Raw genomic sequence first — 14,736 nt, forward strand, 5'->3', positions numbered from 1 at the left:
AGGATCTATTTGCCGATCATGTGGCCATTGCTGGGGAAAGCACCACCCTAATTGCAATATCCCAGAACCCAGGGCCCACAGCACTGATGAAGGCTGGGCCCCTGTCCACCCAGAGCTCATTATTGGGTTAGGGAGGCACGGTGGCCTTTGGAACCATAGTGTCCCTCCCAGGATTTCAGGAGCTGAAGATGGCTCCGTTCCTCCTGCTTCTTGCCCATCCTCCATATCTTGAACCCACCAAGCAAACAAACAGCATTTCTCCCTCTCAGGCCTTTGTCAAAATAGAGTTCTCTGCCTCTTCTCAGTCCCTTCTTGGAAGTCCTTCCCTGGGGGTGACAGAGGAAGATGAGGAGGGGCATGCAGGAGGGAAGCAGGTGCTGCAGAGAGAAATGGGAATGGAGAGGGGAGTCCGCCAGTGTTACTTTGCCAACGTTGGAGCCCAGAGGGCTCGGGACAGATACACCAGACATGCAGCCCTAGATGGACTCAGACACCAGGACAGGCCGGTCACAATGACCGGAATTAGATCAATAGCTGGCTAAGGCACGCTACCCAGTCCCCAAGCACTGCCCACAGAACCCCGTAGCACTTTCCCTGGCCAGCCCCATGAGGCGCTCCAGGACCATCCCTCGAGGCTGGTGGGAACCCCATCCTCTCAGCTCCTTCCTCCCACTGCCCATATTCAGAAAGCTGTCTCATCAAACCCAAACCGGAGTGGACTCTCTCTCTGCAGAGGGAAACTCCTTATATGGCCTCCATCCTCTCTAAGAACCTTCTGTATTTCTCTGCTCAGATGACGCCCCACTCTGGCCTTGAGGAGGGAAACCTTCTTTGCAAATTCTTGGCAGCACCATTTCCTACGGTCCCATCTCCTGCACCCCGATAGTTCAGGCTGCTGAAATGTACCTAAAAGGATGCGTTGCTCTTCCTGAGCCTTTATTATTTCAGTCTTTCTGTCTGCCCAGCTGCCCTAGCCTTGCGTGAAATGTTAATAACTTCAGAAACAAATCTGAGCGATGATGGGGCCAGTGGGGGAGTGCCGGACTGTCATCTTCTGAAAACACATGTGGAAATTTCCCCCTCGCTGGTACCTCCAACCTGTGATCCTCCGACATTTCGAAAGTTTGCTGCATTTCCTTCATCTCGCCACTCGCTCCCTAGGTTTGATGTTTTGTTTGTTATCCCTTGAAATTATATACCCCCTTAAGAGAGAAAAAGAAAGTTGAATGTGGAGAACAAAGAAAGTTAAGGCCTTTTAAAGCACTTTTATGGAGGCTTTTCATGAACTTTACAAACGGAGTAAAAAACAAGTGTGAAAGGATTTTTCAAGGAAGGAACATGCTTTTGCAATTTGCTGGAACTTTTCCCTTGTGTTCCAGAAAAGCAGCCTCCCCATTACTCACCGGGGAGGCACGCAGGCCAGGGAGGAAGGGGAATCAGCGAATGAAAACAGGCTTTCCCCGTCCATGTGTAAACGGCACTTAATAATCAAATTGAAAAAACACGCAAATGAAATTAAAACGTTTTCCAAATGGGCTGCAGCCTTGAGGCCAGACTTTGTGGGGCCATGGCCTGGCGTATTTGTATCTCTGCCCTAGTTGGGCCCCAGGCAACGTAGCTGTGGGGACAGCCAGATTCAACAGGCGGGTAGGACACAACGGGCCCCTCAAGGCTGGGACTTCGGATGGCACCCCCGCCGTCTCTGTGAATCCACTCTCCAGGGCGATCTCCCACGTGCTGGGACTCCTGCTCAGACCTCTCTCAGATGGCGGAACCCTCACTTGACCCTGTATCTGCTCTCAGTCACTCACTCCCTCATGTGCTCCTTCATTGGCTCGTTCAGTCCCATCAACATTATGGACTGGCCCTCTCTTTTCCAATCTTAAAGCAAAAAAAGAAAAAAGAAATCAAAAAGCCCCAAACTTCTCTTGACTCCTTGTCCCTCTGTCTGTGACACCACCCCCCCGCAACTCTGCTCTACGCACTGTTTCCAATGGTTCTCTTCCCAGTCTCTCCCAGGCCTCAGCCTGGCAGCCCTTTGCTACTTCCCTCCACCAAAACTGCCCTGCCGAGGTCAAGGTCAGCTGTGCCTCTGTGTGGATGAACCCAGGCCTTGGGCCTCATTTTTGAGCCAGCAGGGAACCCACATGATTGCCTCCCACGTCCACACTCGGCTTCCAGGGCACCGCTTTCTGTGGGTTCCCTTCCCTCACACGGGCCAGTCCTTCAGAGCCACCTTGGCTGATCCCTACTTTTCTCCTGACCTCTTGCCTTGGAAGGCCCGGTGCTCACTCCTTGGCCCTTTTCTATTCCTTATCCTCATTCCCTCCATGATCTCATCGAGTTTTATGGCTTTGAAATCATGTAATTTGCTGATGACTCCTAAATTTTTATCTCCTTTCATAGCTTCTCCCTTGATTTTTTTTTTTTTTTTTTTTTTTGAGACAGGGTCTCACTCTGTCACCCAGGCTGGAGTGCACTGGCATGAGGTTCACTGCAGCCTCAAACTCCTGGGCTCAAGCAATCCTCCCACCTCAGCCTCCCAAATAGCTGGGACTATAGGTGTGAACCACCACACCCAGTTAAATTTTAAATTTTTTTGTAGAAATGGGGTCTCATTATATTGCCCAGGCCAGTCTCAAACTCCTGGGCTCAAGCGATTTGCCTACCTTAGCCTTCCAAAGTGCTGGCTTTACAGATGTGAGCCACCACACCTGGCCTCCCTTGAATTTCAGACTTGCATACCCAGCTGTCTGCTCAACTTCTCCACTTGGATGTTACATAGATATTTCAAACTGAATATGCCGAAAATGGAGTCAAGTTCAAAGTCTTTACCAATTGCATCCAAGACCCTATGAATTTTACCCTCCCCCAACTTGCTCACCCTCCTCTGGTCACACTGGCCTCCTTGCCTTTCCTTGAACAGGCTGGGCAGTGTCCCCTTTTGGAACCTTTGCATTGACTCTTCCCCTTCTGCAGATATCCATGCAGCTAATTTTAGAGTTTAATTTTTTTATAAACCAGGATCCAATCAAAAATATTTTTGTGATTGACTCTTTTTAGCTTCTTTGTAAAAATAACAATGATTTAAAAAAAAATCCTGGCTAGGTGCAGTGGGTCACACTTGGATTCCCAGCACTTTGGGAGGCCAACACAGGAAGATCGCTTGAAGCCAGGAGTTCAAGACCAGTCTGGTCAGCAAACAGAGACCTCATTTCTATAAAGTATTAAAAAATTTAGCCACATGTGGTGGTGAGCACCTGTAGTCCTAGCTTCTTGGGAGGATCATTTGAGTCCAGGAGTTTGAGGTTGCAGTGAACTATGATCATACCACTGTACTCCAGCCTGAGTGACAGGGTGAGACCCTATCTCAAATACATAAATAAAGAGATCATCTTGATTGTCTTGTGGAGTGTCCCATGCTCTGCAGTGGTTTGATCATTTTCTTTTGTGTCATTGGCCTTGTTCTTCTATCCCGTGTGGACTGTAAATGTGGCCTCCTGTCAGTCCTTCCCACACTGTGTATCTTGGTAGCGTTTGACACTCCTTCCTATTGCCCTGTGCTCTTGTGCTCTTGGCCAGTTCCCCGCCTGTGTCTTTAGCAGCTTGTTCTCAGGCAGCCTCATTTCGGGTTGCTTATCCTTCCTCACTCATGTGGCCACCTAGAATGTCACTGTTCCCCAAGGTTTCATCTTTTCTGACAATACGCAAATTCATTTACTTCCATGTCTTCATATACCTTTTTAATGTTAATGGCCCCAAATTTATAGCTCAAATTATCTCCCAGAGTCTCCAGTTGGACATTATTCATCCTTTACTTTCTCTCTCTCTCTCAGTCTCTCTCTTCCCCATTTCTCTCTAGAACCAATTATGTGCTGGGCATTGCAAATGAATCCAAGAATAAGAGAGACATCCTTCCTGGTCTCATGGAGCTTCCTATAGGAAAGATGGACTATAAACAAATAAGCTGGAGGGTTGGCAGGAGCAATGCATGCAAGGAACCGAAGGCCACATTGAGGACTTTGGGCTATAGCCTAGAGGACTGAGAAACCCAATTAGACTTGATCAGTCTACAATGTGGAAAACAGATCACAGGGGACAAGAGCAGGGACATGCCCAGGCAGAAGATAAGTAAGATCTGATGGTGCCAGTCCAAACTTAACATAGCGCAAACTGGAAACTGGTCATTATTTTTTCCTAAAATGTTTTCTAGTCTTTCTTAGCCAATCACCCAGTTATCTAGACCCGACGCCTAGAGCCCCTGCCTTAGTTCAGAGCCTCACAGTTTTGACGGCTGCCTCCTAGATGGTCTCCTTGTCTCAGTCCAGTCTCCCTGCACTCTGTCTTCCTCATGAAGAGAATGGACTTTTCTTCCCTTCTTGCTTCACCTCCCTGACTTCCTGGAGTTGCCACCTCCAGGGCTAAGGGAATTGAACATTGTTGTTACAGAACTCAAAAAAAAAAAATCTGTGGCATGCTTGGGTGCTGAAACTCTACTAGTGGCTTTGTCTTTTATACCTGGAGCCATACCTAGAATGTTTTGAAGACATTCCAATCTCAGAACAAACTTCCATCTTAGCATTTTATTCCTCCTCCTTCTGACCCATCCAGTTGTGAGGCTGATGAAGCAGATAGTGACCAACAGCCAAAGGGCGGGCCCCTTGTGGAGTGGGGTGGGGAGGGCAGCAAGAGGAAGCTAGAAGCTCAGGACACAAGAAGAGCTTCTCAGGTGCGCTTTGTAGGCTGAAAGGTGACTGTGGGGTTAGTCCCAATATTTTAGAGGTTAATATGATCTGAGGACGAGTTCAGTTATACTGGGAGTCTACACTAAACTCCTCAACACATTCTGAACTCAAATAGGGATGGGAAATTGCACCTGAACTTTATTAGGAAGTGATTGAACCTTTTTCAAAGTGTGCATGTGCACATGCCTGCATGTGTATGCTTCCCTCGTTGTGGGGTGGCGCATAACCTTCCTGCTCCCACCTCTCAAACGTAAGCAGATATCTGGAATCCTCCAGCATGGAGCACAAGAGGTGAGGTCAAAGAACAAAAGGATAAACGACTGAAAGCCACATACTGTGGTGTGCTGAACACATCATCATGCAAGGCAGGTGAGAGATGCTTTCTCCTTTGTGTGAGTTGGGATCATAGGCAAGAGGAAGGCCAGGCCACATACTAGGATACTCAGGAAAGAAAGACGGAGCTGGCAGGCAAGGAGCAGGGTCAAGAAAATGGGAAAGAGGGGAGTGGATGGGGAGCCAAGACCTGTATTTTAGGTTTCCTATAGCTTGCTTGCTTGCTTTTTTCTTTTTTTTTTTTTTTTCTTTTTTGAGATGGAGTCTCGGTCTGTCGCCCAGGCTGGAGTGCAGTGATGCAATCTTGGCTCACTGCAAGCTCCACCTCAGGGGTTCACGCCATTCTCCCACCTCAGCCTGTAGTCCTGTAGCTGGGACTACAGGCGCCTGCCACCACGCCCAGCTAATTTTTTTTATTTTTAGTAGAGACGGGGTTTCATCATTCACAGGATGGTCTCGATCTCCTGACCTCATGATCCATGATCCGCCCGCCTCGGCCTCCCAAAGTGCTGGGATTACAGGCATGAGCCACCGCTCCTGGCCTCCTATGGCTTTCTTATAACTATTAAAGTCTGTACCTTTAGCAGCATGGTCCTTAGAAAAGATGAGAAAATGCTTTTTAATTCTGAAGCTGAGAGCTCATTTCAACTCATGTTCACTCTGCTCCCCTGGTCCTCCACTTTGGCATGATTAGAAATGTTCGAGTCCACCTGGCTGAAGGCGTAAATGAAAGCTCAGCTGGCTCGAGCCTTCCCACCAGGGCTAAGTAGGTAGATGATTAACAGGATTCAAAGAAGCTGCATTTCAGAGGGTCTAACCACGGTGATTCATCTCCTCAGGACCACCAGTGAAATAAGACCCTGTGGCAGCCAAAGAATACTTCCAAGGTCAGAAATCTGTGCTGGATCTTTATCCTGGAGCCAACAAACAATAAAAATCAACATTAGTTGATAATATTCCTTAAGTCCCTAGAGAAGTTGGGACTGAAGAACCCAGAGGTAGTCCTTAAATTATTTCTTCTCAAATATTTATGAAGTCCTGACCGTGGCCTAGGCATGTTATCTGGAGGAGAAAGATTACAAGGTAAGCTCCCTTTTCACTAAAGTGCAGTTTAGTAAGGGAGGAAGGCAATGGCACAAGTGATTGTGATTCAATGAAATAAGGACTATAAGAAGACATAGTCTGTGGGGTTAGGATGCAGAGGAAGTCAAGGCAACCTCTCTTTGATTAAATTAGAAAATGGACTTTTGAGATGAGGGTTTTTTTTGTTGTTTGTTTTGTTTTGTTTTGTTTTGTTTTGTTTGAGACAGAGTCTCAGTCTGTCACCCAGGCTGGAATGCAGTGGTGCAATCTCGGCTCACTGCAACCTCTACCTCCCAGGTTCAAGCGATTCTCCTGCCTCAGCTTCTTGAGTAGCTGGGATTACAGGTGTGCGCCACCACACCTGGCTTTTTGTATTGTTAGTAGAGATGGGGTTTCACCATGTTGGTCAAACTGGTCTCGAATGCCTGACCTCAGGTGATCCACCTGCCTCGACCTCCCGAAGTGTTGGGATTTCAGGTGTGAGCAACCACCCCGGACCGAGATGAGTCTTGATGAATGAGTAGGAGTTCTTCAGAAAGAAGGATGGAAGATGCCTCCGGGCTGACTCTCTAGCCAGAAGGAACACACAATATTTTTTTAAAAGGTTCTGGGGGAAAGAAAGCAGAGACTTGAACAGGACCTGTACACCAATGTTCATAGCAGGATTATTCACAAGGGTGAAAAGATGGAAGTAACCCAACTTTCCATCGACGGCTGAATGGATAAACAAAATGTGGGCCACGGCTACAATGGAATATTATTCAGCCATAAAAGTGAATGCAATCCGACACATGTTAAACATGGATGAATCTCAAAGACCTCCTGTGAAATAAGCCAGACACAAAAAACCAAATAGTGTATGCTTCCACTTATATGGATTATCTGGAGTCGTAAAATTCATAGAGACAGAAAGTAGAATGGTTGCCAGGGGCTTGAGAGAAGGGAGAATGCTTTTGTTTGATTGGCATAAGGTTTCAGTTGGGGAAGATGAAAAAGTTCCGGAGACGGATGGTGGGAATGGTTGCACAACAATGTGAAGGTACTTAATATCACTGAGCTGTCTACGTAAAAATGGTTAAAATGATACATTTTATGAGATGTATATTTTATTACAATTTTTAAAAATTAACAAGAAAAAAGAGGAGAGGGACGATTGTGGTCTATTGAGGAAAAGGTGAATTCATAGGCCTGGCTAAGACTTCAAGTGTGGGTGAGAGACTGACAAGGCAGATTTAGTCCAGGTAATAAAACATTTTGTACTTGGGGAGATGGGGTTTTACCTTGGAGGGGGGTAATAAAGAATTACTGGAGAAGTGGGGAAGGACCAGATTTTTTAGGAAAGACTCAGCCTGTAGAGTAGAAAGACCAGAGGCCAACTTCAGTGCTATGAGATGTGATGGGAGCTGGAACTGCCGTGGAGATGAAGAGGACACAGAAGCATCAAGAGATGAAGTCAAAAGCTGGGCATGGTGGCTCACGCCTGTAATCCCAACACTTTGGGAGGCTGAGGCAGGAGGATCACTTTAGTCCAGGAGTTCGAGAGCAGTCTGGGAAACATGGCAAAACCCTGTTTCTAAAAAAAAGACAAAACCTAGCCAGGTGTGGTGGTGTGCACCTGTGGTCCCAGTTACTCAGGAGGCTGAGGTGGGAGCAACACTTGAGCTGGAGAGGTGGAAGCTGCAGTGAATCCAGATTGCACCACTATACTCCAGCCTGGGTGACAAAAGGAGACCCTATCTAAAACAAAACAAAACAAAACAAAAACAAAAAACAAACAAAAAAAGACAAGAGATGAAGTCAAACAAACAGGACTATGTGCCTATTGATTTGAGCCAGATCAGCTGAGGGCAAATGGGAAATTGAGGATGGGTGGTTTGGTTTGGGTGGCTAAGTGGACACCAGCCACAAATAAGGATCTTCATGAAGAAGAATGTGTTTTGCGGGAAAGAAAACACAATCAATTTGAGACCTATTTAATAATAGGTACATGTATTTAGTGCCACGTGATTATATAATGCCTCTTACTTGCATCAATTTATTTCGCTTGTGTTGTTTTTGTCTCTAAGTCAGATTTTTGAGCATATAGATCTGGTGCATTCATTCATTTATTCATTCAATAAGCATTTACTGAGCACATTCTCTTTGCTTGCGACACTTACACAATTCTCAACTCCACTCCAGCCCTGTACCAAGAATAGGCAGTGATCTGGGCATGGAATTCAGGTCTTTTTCACTAGACAATTGCTTCCCCCACCTACAGACAGAAAGCAAAGTGTATATATAACATGGCTCTCTCTATGCTTGAATCTTATTTAAATTCTCACAACAACCTGATGTGATCAGTACTACTGTTTTTAGGGGAGGAATGAGAGGGAAGGGTTGCAAAAAGACAAGGAGAAGCTTTTGAGAATGTTGGATATGCTTATTATGATTGTTATATTTGTTTAACAGGTATATGCATAGGTCAAAACTGACCAAATGGAACATTTTAAAGTTGTGCAGTTCATTGCATGGTAAGTATACCTCATTGATGCTGTTTTATAAAAGTGTTGGGCAACAACAACAAAGTAGCTTTTGATGAGGTATCATTTGCTGAGGGGCAATCAGTTAATTTAGTTTTGAAAAACAAAAAATCTGTCTTTCAATGTTTTTCTTTTCTTTTCTTTCTTTCTTTTTTCTTTTTTTTTTTTTTTGAGACAGGGTCTCACTCTGTTGCCCCCACTGGAGTGTGGTGGTGAGATCACGGCTCACTGCAGCCTCAACCTCCTGGGCTCAAGCGATCCTCCCACCTCAGCCTTTTGAGTAGCTGAGACCACACGTGCACGCCATCACACCTGGTTAATTTAAGGAAAAAGGTTTTTTTGGTAGAGATGGGGTTTCTTCATGTTGCCCAGGTTGGTCTTGAACTCCTGGGCTGAAGAGATCCGCCCACCTTGGCCTCCCAAAAGTGCTGGGATTATAGGTGAGAGCCACTGAACCCAGCCCTTATTCTTCTTTACACTTCAGCCTCTCTTCCCCCACCCACTTTTTTTCCTTTGGTGCCTACTTTTTCTCTCTACTTTCTCCAGAATTTCTTTGGTTCAGATAGAGCTGGGTTTTTGTTTGCTGTTTCAGGTATAAGTTTAATTTCCATATGGTCAAATTCACCCTTTTAAGTTTATAGTTCTGTATGTAAACATCATCACCATCAAGATAGAGGACATTTCCATCATCCCCCAAATTCCCCTATACCTCTTTGGACTTAATCCCCAACTCCTGGCAATTACTGTTGGATTTTCTATCCCTATGGTTTTGCCTTTTCCAGAATCTCATATGAATGGAGTCTGCTGCTTTCATTTGGCACAGGGTTTCTCACCCTGGCACTGCTGACATTGTGGACCAGATCATTCTTTGCTGTGCCGGCCTGTCCCATGCACTACAGAATGTTTAGCAGCATCTCTGGTATCCACCCACTAGATTCCAGTAACACCTCTCTCCCCAGTTGTCACAACCACAAATGTCTTCAGGCACGGCAAAATGCCCCCTGGGGGGCAGAATCACTCCTGATTGAGGACCGTTGACCTAGCTTAATGCATTTGAGAGCATCCACGTTGGCGTATGTATCCACAGTTTCATCTTTTTTACTTACACAACCCTTTTTACTTAAACAATCACAGGTACTGCATACCTGCAAAATACAACAATTCAAAGTAAGCCCCAAAGAACCAAGTAGACACAGACCAAAAGCACGCTTGGAATGGGTTTCTCTGCTGTGAGGAATGAATGGTATGAAGATGGCAGGTTTCGTTTGCCTCTGAAATCAATTCTTTCCCAAGATGGACACTTGAATGATGGAGTCAGCTGCTCTCAATCTGAGTAGAAAGCAGTGGCTAAACTATCTCCTGCTACTGAACTTCCCTTAAAGTATCTACACTCAGCCACACTCAGGGGTCAACAACTGAAAAGGTGACGAGAAGTGGATGACCACTGATATGGTTTGGCTGTGTCCCTGCCCAAATCTCATCTTGAATTGTAGCTCCCATAATTCCCACTTGTTGTGGGAGGTGCCCTGTGGGAGAAAATTGAATCATGGGGGCAGTTTTCCCCATACTGATCTCATGGTAGTGAATTAGTCTCAGGAGATTTGATGGTTTTATAAGGGGTTTCCCCTTTCACTTGGCTGTCATTTTGTCTTGCCTACTGCCATGTAAGACGTACCTTTGCTCTTCCTTCATCTTCTGCCATGATTGTGAGGCCTCCCCAGCCATGTGGAACTGTGAATTCATTGAAATCCAGTCTGAGGTATGTCTTTATTAGCAGTGTGAGAACAGACTAATACAACCATGAAGGGCAACACCACTCACTGATGGGCAGGATGAGTTTCTCAGTCTATCTCTTGCTGTTTGCTGTACAAAGCACAGATTATAATGCGAATCAGACGGTTAGTGAGGCTATGAGGAAGTGCTAGGAAATGAAGAAAAACAGCAAGTGACTGGGGCAGACACAGCCATTGCACCACTCTGGGGTTTCCACAGTTGGCTTGTTGGCTCATCTATGCATACTTCATGTTGTCTGTCCGCTAACTGGCCTGCACCCACTTAACTGTGAATGACCACACATCTGTCCTGGGCTGTGAGCAGCCACCAATGCACTTAAGGAATGAGGTAGGGATTTCTTCAGGGAAATGTTCTCCAAACTTCTGGAGGGGGTGGTGAGCTAAAAACTCAATGCACTTGGCCAGACAGTGCATTTGAGATTTGTGCTGATTGGATGGGGCACTGAAGTTTCTACTTGGAACAAAAACTCTTAGGGAAAAAGCATTAGAGGAATTGCCCTTTCCACTTGCTTTTTCAGAAACACTGTTTACAATAATAACAATCATGTGATTTACAAAGCTGCATTTATTGACTGGTTGAGTAAATAAGTGAATAAATTTAGCACACAGCTGGCCCAAGGCAAAACTGGAAAAGAGATAAAGCCAGTCCTGAGTGCTTCCAGACCATTTTCAGGAGCCCTTTTCTTGTGTGTTAATGAACTTAAATATTTAATAAGTAACGACCATGCTTCAGGCCCTCTGCTGCTGAGTTCAGGGATGTCAAACATTCTTCCCCCGTGTGGCACTCACCGGCATGTCCTGTGAACAGATGGAGACAGCTGGATTGCTGTTCAGTGAACGAACAGGCAAGGCACAGGGGGCAGCCCACGATCCTCTCATTGTGCTCTGCCTTCTCATGTCTCATGGGCAAGACTTTCAACTCTCAGATGCCAGATCTCAGATCAATTCATTCAACAAACATTGCATGTCAGACACTGTTCTAGGCATTGGGTAGAAAGCAGTGAAAAAAAAAAATGTAAATTATGCAGTAGCTCATATGGAGACACACAAGGCGAACCAGGAGAATATGAAACCAGGGACTTGGTTGCAGTTTTCACTGGAATAGTCAGGGAAGGCCTCACATTTGAACAAATACCCAAAAGACTCTAAAGTTCACATATCTTTGGAAAGAACATTCCAAGCAGAGAAATCAGCAAGTGTCAAGGTTCTGTGGTCAAAGCAGAATGTTTGAGCACGGTGGAGAGACCCAGGAGGGGAGCAGTAAGTGAGGTCTATGAGATCTAGCTGTGGGGTGCTGGATGTGGAGGCCTTGCAGGCCATGGTGGGGACAGTGGTTTCCTTCTGTGAGTAACAGTGGCTTCATTCCTTGTATGATGGTATGCTGCTGGAGCCTTTTGCACAGAGAAATGACAAAATGTGATGTAGGTTAATAGGCACCCACTCTGGCTGCTACATTGAGAATAAACTATGGGGGACAAAGCTAGATGACATTGGGATGCTCTTGAAGCAATTCAGGTGGGATAGGATGGTGGCTTTAACCAGTGGAGGGGATGAGAGGTGGTTGGATTTTACATGTATTTTTAGAAAGAGCCATTGGATTCATTAGTAGATCAACAAATCTGTGGGAAAGAAAGAGAAGAATCAACATCACAAGAGCTTTTGTCTGGGCAACTGGAAAAGATAGAATTTCCACTTCCTGAACTGGAGAAGACTATGAGAGAAGGTTGGAGTGAAGAGTCCGGAGTTTCTTTCTTTTTATTTTTCATTATTTTAAAAACTTTTTTAGAGACAGGGTCTCATTCTGTCACCCAGGCTGGAGTGCAGTGATGCAGTCATGGCTCACTGCAGCCTCGACCTTCTGGGCTCAAGTGACCCTCCCACCTCAGCCTCCCAAGTAGCTAGGACTACAGGCATGTACCACCACATCTGGCTATATATATGTTTTTTGTAGAGATAGGGTCTTGCAATGATGTCCAGGCTGGTCTCAAACTCCTGGTCTCAAGTGATCCTTCTGCCTTGCCCTCCCAAAGTGTTGGGATTACAGGTACATGCCACCATGTCCAGCCTGGTGTTTCATTTTTGGACACATGAAGGTTGTGATGCCTATTAGTGATCCAGGTTGTCATGTTGAGTGGACAGTTGGCATAAGAGTCCACAGTTCAGAAGAAAAGTCTAGGTGCAGATAGAGAATGGGAAGTCTCTGGTGGCACACAGATAGCAGGAGCATGGATGATATTTCAAAGGAGTGAGTATGGACAGAGGAAAGATGAGCTCTGTGGACTCAACTCTGGAACATGCCAACATCTGGAGTTTGAGGAGACTGAGAGGGAGCAGTCAAGGATATGAGAAGAAACCAGGTGAGTCTTCTTGGAACTCAAGAGAAGAATGGGATTCAAGAAGGAGGGAATAAGGGATGATGTTAAATGCTATTGACAGGTCATGTAAGATGACATCTGAAAACCAACTATTGGGTTTAGCATCATTAAAATCATTGGGGACCTTGACAAGAGCAATTTGTGGAGTGGTGAGGACAAAAGCCTGCATAGAATAAGTTCAAGAGAGAAGGGGAGGAGAAGAACGGGGAAGACCATAAATGGGAGATAGAAAATAGCTGAGAGAAGCTCTGCCATGAATGGAAGCAGAAGGAAATGTATGGAAAGAGAGAGTTTTGTTTAAAAGATGGCAGAAATTTCTGCATGTTCCAAAACTGATAAGAGTCCTTGGAAGAGAAACAGAGATGATGTAGGAGTTGAATTTGTGAAGGCCTCACTTTAAGGCTATGCAATGAGGTAACGTAAAATGTTTACGTAGACTAGGTTGCGACATGGAGATACTAATGGTGTAATGTACTGCAGTGAAACACACACACACAGAAGAAACATAATGAAATGCACATATAAATGGAAGCATGTAAAATTATACAAGCATTTGACCAAATATTCGAGGGAAACATGGTGTAATAATAGCTGCTCTGGAAAGGGGTGATTATGAGTATTTATTTCTCCTTCAATTCCTAATCATTCTATAATATTGTTTTCTTAATATTATAAAATATTTTCTAAATAAAGTGCATTGAAGTTTTCAGCCTTGCACTGTATTAACATGGTCATTAGAAGAAAGACTTTGTGCAGGTGAAATTTATAATAGATTCTTAAATTGATCTGTTTGGTTTGTTGATTCATTCAGCAAGTGTTTATTGAGCACCTACTATGCACAGACACCAGGGATAAAGTGGTGAACAAGGTAGCTGAAGGCCCAGCTATTGAGAGCAGACCTGGTTGTCTGAGAACATGGGGCAGCCTCATCAGACTTAAAGGACAGTGACTGGGAGAGCCAGGAGGACATTCATTTCCTAGAAACAGCATTCCTCATTTTCCACAGCTCTGCTACTCACATTTTCCCTTCAAGTACAGGAAGCCTTGACCCAGAACTAGAGAATCACCACCCATCACCTCTCACAGGGACCATTCATTGCAATGGCTAATCTCTCTGCCTTCCCCAACCTCTCCCTCCTCTCCAAATCCATGCTGCTGCTAAGATTCTACAGGGTTGGCCTGGCTTGGCTGTGAGTTGTGTGCTGGCCATTACCCACACTCCCAGCTACAATGCAGCTTTGTGTGCACATGGAAAATTCCTTTCCCAAGGCTGTTCTCAGTGCCAGAGTTTGTGTTCTCAACAGCAATGCTCAATTACCTCCAGATCCCAGGCAATATCACCTCCAGGGGCTATCCTCCAGTATGCCCCTCTTGTAATAACAACAGCAGTCTTTGGAAAACAATATGGAAGCATGAAACAACATACTGCTTATGATTATTTTTAGGTAGTCCCTAAACTGAAATCTAGGGGCCACTCACCAGAAGACAGTAGTCTTTGGTACTCAAAGATATAAGAAGTCTTAGAAATAACAGTTTATTCAGTCTTACTAGGACAATAAGAAATAGTGCCAAGATGAGAATAAAATGCTGTTCATATAGGTTGAAAGACAATGTGTAGGGGAAGGATATGGATTTTGGTATTATATAGACCTGACTTAACATCTTGATCTTATTGCTTCTTTACTGTGTAAGCTAGAGCCAGTCACAGAAATAAGCACCTCAATTTTCTCACCTGTAAATGAGAATCAGGCCTCCTTGTAGGGTTTTCTTCAGGAGTAAAGGAATTAAGTAGAAGCTATGTGACGCCTTGGAGGTGTTAATCAGTGATCATTTTTATCATTTCTTGTGCACTCTTGCAGAGGCTGTAGTAGTAACGATGCGAGCA

General features: G+C 45.1%; 1 long non-coding RNA gene across 1 annotated transcript in view; it reads left to right on the forward strand.

Moving 5' to 3' along the window:
- The first annotated feature begins 10,380 nt into the window (after window positions 1-10,380).
- The window catches only part of LOC116274209, a 28,090-nt gene continuing 23,734 nt past the window's right edge, over window positions 10,381-14,736 (forward strand). The window contains exon 1 of the long non-coding RNA XR_004182827.1: window positions 10,381-10,804. This is a non-coding gene — a long non-coding RNA (uncharacterized LOC116274209). The remainder of the gene's footprint in view (window positions 10,805-14,736) is intronic.

The sequence above is a fragment of the Papio anubis genome, chromosome 3 (assembly GCF_008728515.1).
Source record: "Papio anubis isolate 15944 chromosome 3, Panubis1.0, whole genome shotgun sequence".
NCBI classification, from domain to species: domain Eukaryota; kingdom Metazoa; phylum Chordata; class Mammalia; order Primates; family Cercopithecidae; genus Papio; species Papio anubis.